This window comes from Tupaia chinensis, unplaced genomic scaffold (genome assembly GCF_000334495.1).
Source record: "Tupaia chinensis unplaced genomic scaffold, TupChi_1.0 Scaffold000561_1, whole genome shotgun sequence".
Classification (NCBI taxonomy): Eukaryota; Metazoa; Chordata; class Mammalia; order Scandentia; family Tupaiidae; genus Tupaia; species Tupaia belangeri.
In genome coordinates, this window is record NW_006160074.1 from 4030049 (window position 1) to 4037271 (window position 7223).

The following is a 7223-nucleotide window of genomic DNA, read 5'->3' on the forward strand; positions in this document are numbered from 1 at the left end:
GACTAGATTAATCCAGACTGTCACTAAACCATCTAAGACTCTATTTTCTCCACAGATTTTAAGTTATCTAACTTAGTTCGTACCACATTGGAGAGAAAATTAATTTTAACCTTATTCTTAAATAAGGTTAATGAAACCTGGCTTTAGCAATACCATTCTGATGACAAAGCACAAAGCAATGGCTACCAACAGGTGGAACTGGCCAGGTCAGAGCAAAAGCAGATCAGCCAGAAGCAAAAGTTATTTCAATTATTACTATTTATAAGTTCCCTCCTCTTTTACACTTACATCCCAGAACACCTGGAATAAAGATAACACATATCAGACATTCAAAAGTTGAAATAAATTCCCCAGTTTACCTACTCTAGTTCGTATAGTTTCAGTGAACATTTTTTCTGTTTTAGGAGTGAGCGATTTTAGTTATAGGGTGAGTGCGCTCACTGTTGAGACAGAGAGATATAAAGCAAGAACTCACCCCTCTCCCGGGGAGTGGGGGAAGTGGCCACTCCACAATCTCTTCTCCTCCAGTCTCCTTTCAGGAGTTTGGGCATGCACACACATGCACCTGGTGTGAGTTTTAAGCCACTGGGTCTGGAACCCGATCTGCAGTAGACTACATGGGAGTGCAGCAATACAACCATTATGCCATCTGTTGCTCCCTCCATAAATATTTTCTTACGTGGCAACATAGCTGCAATTATTTGTACTTTCTGGGTTTTTACTTTATTTTTTAATTTGCCAGAGGGCACAGCACTTGTCAAAGAGTGAGAGAAAAGAAAGCGAGAAAGCATCCCTCATGGGGCATGGTCACTCCATGGTCCACCATGTTTTTCAAGCCACCAGGTCCAGGACTCAAACAACACAGCTGGCCATACAGGATCTAGCCAACCCAACCACATTACTGGCTGATTCAGTTTTTGATTTTAAAAGTCTCTTTTCCCCCCTTAAAATTGTGGATACTATTTGGTAAAAAACATTATGGTAAACTGGTCCTCCCCCCTTTTTGGTATTCAATAATTATCCATTCTCTTAATTTTTCCACTTCCCCAATTTGAAATTTATATTTACTTTTTTTTAAAATAAAAGCACAGTTTAGTTTAACACATATTCAAATATACAGAATTATTATCAAATTCAGTTTTGGTTTAACTCACATTCAAATATACAGAATTATTATCAAATTCAGTATCATATTATATTTACTATTATATAATCTTTTTTGTCATTTAATTATAAATATATCCCTGTGGACAGCCCATATAAGAATCAGTTAGACTGTCCTAAAGCTTTAGTTTGCCAAAAGCATCCCTACCGATATATCACAACCAGTAAATATAACACCTGTTACACAAAAGCAACATAATTTTTTCCTATGTATTTATTCAAGAAAGGATCTCACTGTCTTAATCCTCCTGCCTCAGCTTCCTGAAGAGCTAGGAAGAAAGGCAGGTGCCACAAAGCCAGGAGTTCAGAGAGAATCAAACCTGAGCCTTCTGTGTCACCTCAACCTGCTGAGTGGCAGGGTCTACCAGCATAGCTGGGTCCAATATAATGGTTGAATCCTCTGAAATTATCAAAATAGCAGTATACTAAACCTAGGCTGGCAGTGATTGAACTCTGCTCTTTATTCTACTTCCCTGATCTGTCATTTCTTCTGCTGTTCAGTTACACAATCTTTCCATATGGTTATCTATGTACCTCAAAAAGAGGTCATCCATCTCTTCTGAAGAAGCACTCCATTTTGGAGACAGACAGGATACGCAAAAGGTGTGTTTTTGGTTTTTGTGTGTGTGTGTGTTTGTTTTTTGGGTTTTTTTAAGATTTTTGTCACAGGGTACATGCGCTCACAAGAGACAGAGAGAGGGAAAGTGAGAAATCAACGTCCAGGGTGGATGGCCACGCCAGAATCTCTTGCCCTCTTGTCCTCCATTCTCCTTGGGGTTTAGGGAAGTCACCCACACATGCCCAGCATAATTTTCAAGCTGCCAGGTCAGAAATGTGAACCGTGGTTGGCCACATGGGAGTCTAACACCTTAACTACCATGCCACCTGCTGGCCCAGCTAGCAGGTGGCATGGTGGTTAAGGTACTGGACTCCCACATGGCCAACCACAGTTCAAGTCCCAGACCTGGCAGCTTGCTTTCTCACTCTTTCTCTCTCTTGCACATGTGCCCTGTAGCAAATTTTAAATAAATAAATAAATAAATAAATAAATAGTTTATAAAAGATCCTTAAAAAAAAAATCTCTTTCTACTTCCTCCACAAATGCCTATACCCACAAGGTAGTTCTCAAATCCTAATTAAGTATTTCCTCCCTTCCCCATAAAGCTCCCTACTGGGGACAAAGGGGGTGGGAGAAAGGGAAAGAATCTCATTCTTTCCTTCCCTCTGGTTTCCTCCCCATGGCAGTACTGTCAGTACCAGGGAAAGAACTGCCTGATATAGCTGTGGCAATTTACATAGGATAGCTAAGCTTGTGTGCAGCACTCTCTGGGCAGAATTACTAATGAGAGTAAATATCTTTCTAGTTTGAACCCAATGTTCCAAGCTTAGAGTAGAGTATTTGCCTGGTGGCTTCTACCTTCAAAGGCACATGAATACTGCTCAGAAGTCAGAGATGGCAGTGTCCCCAGTAGAGAAAGTGAGGGATCTTAAGTCACTGAGGGGGACTACCTACCGGGACCGTAGATACCGAACAAAGCACCTAAACCAAACACAAGGGGTCAGTCATTTGACTTTCCCATAATATTCATGTATCACTTGCTCAAATTTGGCATGTGCTAAGGCCACCAGTTAGCTCCTCAGTCTCACTGCCCTGCCATAAGGCCAAATCTGTCTCATCTAGTGAGTCACTAGGCTCCTCTCTCCAACTGCATTTTGATTTCAGCCCACTTGTGCAGCTCATCAGGGCTGCACCATATGTTAGTACCATGTAGGCAGAATGTGACTAATTTTTTTCTAAAACACTGTCAGAGTTACTTTTTAAATCACTTTATAATCTTGATGTCTCTTCAGAATCATTATAATACATAACCTTCTGGAAATAACTTTATAATTATTTTTCTGAGTGCTCAAAGAAAATTCTTCAGCATTTTCACTCCCATTTTTCCTATGATGAAATCAAGTGAAGAGAATGGATTAAATGACCCAGTCCACTTGGACTTTCCTGAGACTATTTGGTAAAATAAGGTGTAATTTATAAAATGCTTTTAATAGGGAATTTCAAAGTGCCACTTGGCTTTTATTTTAAAGGTAATTAGTAAACTCAAGATGTAAGAACTATGTGGAATTTACAGGCTAATTCTGATGACCAGATGGTCTCACAATATTCACCTGAGTAGCTTTAAGAGAAAATGACTGAATAGGCCATGGACCACAAATGTTTTTCTTTTATTTTTTTCAATTTGCTATAAATATATACTCCTCAAGGGGGTACGGTCACACCACAATCCCTTCTCCTTCGTTCTCTTCTTGGGATTTTGGGTGCGCGTGCACACACCCCATGTGCTTCTCAAGCCACCAGGTCCAGGACTTGGAACTGTACAATCAGCATGTGGGATCCAGCTGCTATAACCACCACTTCACTGCTACTGCACTGCATTATTAAAGCCTCTCTCCTTTAATAATATTCTTTAATATGCAGTATCACTTGCGAATTATAAAGAGAAAATTTATCTCATCAATATTGAAAATTGGACATGCCCTTTGAATCTCACAACTCTAGTTCTAAAAACATAGCCCACACGTAAACCTATAACAGATACACATAGAGCATGTAGAGGAGCACTCATAAGAACATTGTTTACAATAGGAAAACTAAGGTCTGGAAACATGCCCATCAAATGGGAGGTACCTAAATAAATTACAGCATGCCATACAGTAGAGTACTCAAGCTACTCAAGAGGATAAAGCAGTTTCTTGATTGAGATATGCAGGGACTTCAGAAAGTTCTTGCAAAAATAGGATTAAAGAACGAGTTTACTTGGGGGCAAAAAAATAAAATCCATGCAGTTTCTGTTTTTTTTTTTTTTTTCCCTTCCAAATGCTAGAGGGCACGTGAGCTCACCAGAGACACACAAAAAGACAGGTAGCGGGAGAAAACACCCTGCAATGGAGTGTGACCGGGTCTCACCATCCTGTTGGGATTTGGGGCACACATATACCTGTGCTCAGTAAGTTTTCTCAAGCTGTCAGGGCAAGGATCCAAACCATGGTCAGAAAAGTAAGAAGTGGCTTCTGCAACTGCTAGACTATGGAGTCAAACCACATACTGGGTCTTTGGAAAAGTCATGACATAACTTTTTTCTATGCAAAAAAGTGTCTTGACTTTTCCCATGATCCAATAGTTTTTAAATGACACACATGTTCCATAAACTTTCTGAAGACCTCTCATATATTCCAAACAAAATAATTACACATGGCTTGTATATAAACAGAATATCTCTGGAAGGACAAAGAAATAATTCTGGGGGAAAGTAGGTGGCGTGGTGGTTAAGGTGCTGACCGTGGTGGCTGACCATGGTTCGAGTCTCAGACCTGGCAGTTTGCTTTCTCACTGTCCCTCTCTTTCCGGTGAGTATATGTGCCCTGTGGAGAATTTAAAATCATAATAATAATAATGATAAATGGAATTAAATAAATGATTCTTTGAAAAAAGAAATCATTGCTAAGAGCAACAGTTGAGGTAGAGTACTGGCTGAATTGTTTACAGGTAGATATGTTACCAGGAACCTTTTTCAAATTGTGTGGGACCAGCAGATGGTGTAATGGCTGAGTCTCTGGACTCCCACATGGCTTATTGTGGTTCAAGTCTCAGATCTGGAGGCTTGAGACTCACACCAGGGGCAAGTGCATATGTGTGCAATCGTGCCCAAAGTCCCAAAGGAGAATAGAAGAGAATAGTGGTGTGAGGGATGATTTCTCACTTTCTGTCTCTCCCATGAGCAAACAGGCCCTATCACAAAAATTTCCCAAGAAAAAAAATTTAGCCAGAGAGTGTTTTGCTCCTGGACACAGAGAAAAGGAGGGAAAGTGAGAAAGCACCTCCCACACAGATGGCCACATTGCAATCCCTCCTCCTCCGTTATTCCTTCCTTTTGAGATTTTTGGGCATGCACACACACGTGCCTGGAGTGTTTCTGAAGCCGCCAGGTCTAGGACTCTGTATAGTGGGCCATGTGAGATCCAACTGCCTTAACCATCATCCTATTGCCTGGGCCCAGAAACATTTTTAATAAAAACACTTATTAAACTATGAAGCAGCAGAGGGCCCAGCAGGTGGTGTGGTGGTTAAGGGCATTGGACTCCCACATGGTCAACCATGGTTCGAGTCCCAGACCTGGCAGCTTGCTTTCTGATTTTCTTCCCCCCCTCCCAATCTCTGGTCAAATTAAAATAAATAATTTTTTAATCAAAAAATAAATAAAGCAGAAAGTTTAAAAAAAAAAAAAAGGGTTCAGAAGATGGCATAACAGCTATGTCACTAGACTCCCATGTAGTTGACCGTGGTTTGAGCCCCAGACCTGGTGGCAAAAACACACCAGCCATATGTGCGTGCATGCCCAAAATCCTGAGAGGAGAATGGAGGAGAAGGGATTGCGGTGTGGTCATCCCCCATGGGGGGTGATTTCTCGCTTTCTGTCTGTCTCTCTGTCTGGCGAGTGCACACACCCTATAGCGAAAACCTACCCCCCCCAAAAAATCCCAACTCATGTTCTGTTCTCGAACTAGCATTTTGCTTTTGTATTTTTTTTCCCTGCTTTGCCTGAAACTTTATGTGAAAACAGTCATTGTCTGGGCAAACCAATAGAATATCACATGTGAGCTGGGCAATTACAACACGACATTTGAAATTACCCAGTATCTCAACTGACATTCATACAGTTTGGACTACAAACCTATGGCTGGCCTATTTACAAAGTTTGGAGCTATTTTCAATCACTCAGCTGTGTATCTATGTGTACATCATCTTCAATCAACCTTCCCTGCCAAAGCAGGGTGCAATATTAGCTGGATTCCAGTAAGGAGGAAAGGGACAGGGTAAGATAATATATCAAAAGAAGTTCTATAAATACAGCTTTTGGCCTAGTATCTCAAAAAGGAATCACAACAGCTTCCAGTTTAAACAGAAAAATCCTACCGCTCTGCAGTATGTACCTTATGTGGAGGCTCTAGAGAACAGAAAAGGCCAGGAACTTGGACTCTTGTTTCTCACACTGCATCTTGTCTCCAGTCTCTAATCTCAAAAGGCAGTTTAGATCCAATTGCAGGCTTTATCATTCCAAGTCAGCATCTCCTGTGCCTCATTCCTTCTTACCCCAACACTACCCAAAGTATCGACATCTCACTAAGCTCACTCCCACCTCTCAAGCAGAAATGCCTAATACACACAACAGCCACCCTTCCACGGCACCCAGATTCTGTACCCTCTATCATCTCCAGACCCTTGACCAAGCAGCCAAGAATCCTGCCTGTACCATCTGCCCCAACCTCACCCCCCAAATACATGGGCACTCAAGCAGGATGCTTCCATATGGTCTTGTCTCAGGAGGTTTGTCCTATTCTGTTAAAAAGCAGGAAATTTTATTCAATCTCTTTCTGCTCTTAATTTCTTAATTCTACAAAACTAGAAACAGCCTCTTTCTGTGGAGGCACTTCACGAGGCAGTTAGGTTATATGCCAGAAGATTATACCCTGCTTCAGCCAATCTGGGTATGTTCCACTTGGTTTGATTCACCCCGAAGGGTCCACAGCCCTAGGATAAAATCTACCTCTTTATATATTATCACTTTTTAAGAAAGTAGCTTTAATTATCATGCTTTCATCACTCTCTACCGTGCTCCTAAAAGTGCCTCTCACATTTAAACACCCACTTAAATGATCTCCATTACCTCATTCAAATCACTCCTAAAATGTCTTAGCTGTTCCACAAAATTAAACTTGTCAGTGCTTTGATTTCATTTTTACAAAAACAAGCTCTTGAGAAAATGGGAGATCTATCAATCAAAAAGCATCAAGAACATCTACCATAAACTGGTACAAAAAGGGCTCAATCCCTGTCCTCATGGCATTTACAGACTCGTTTAGGAACTAGGACTTGCTCTAGAAACAAAAAAACACGGAACACATATATCCCAAGGAAAGTGTTGCCATAAATTTGAGAGGCTTTAAAAAAAAAAAAAAAAAAAAAAAAAACAACCAGGACGGGCGTATTACTTTCTTTC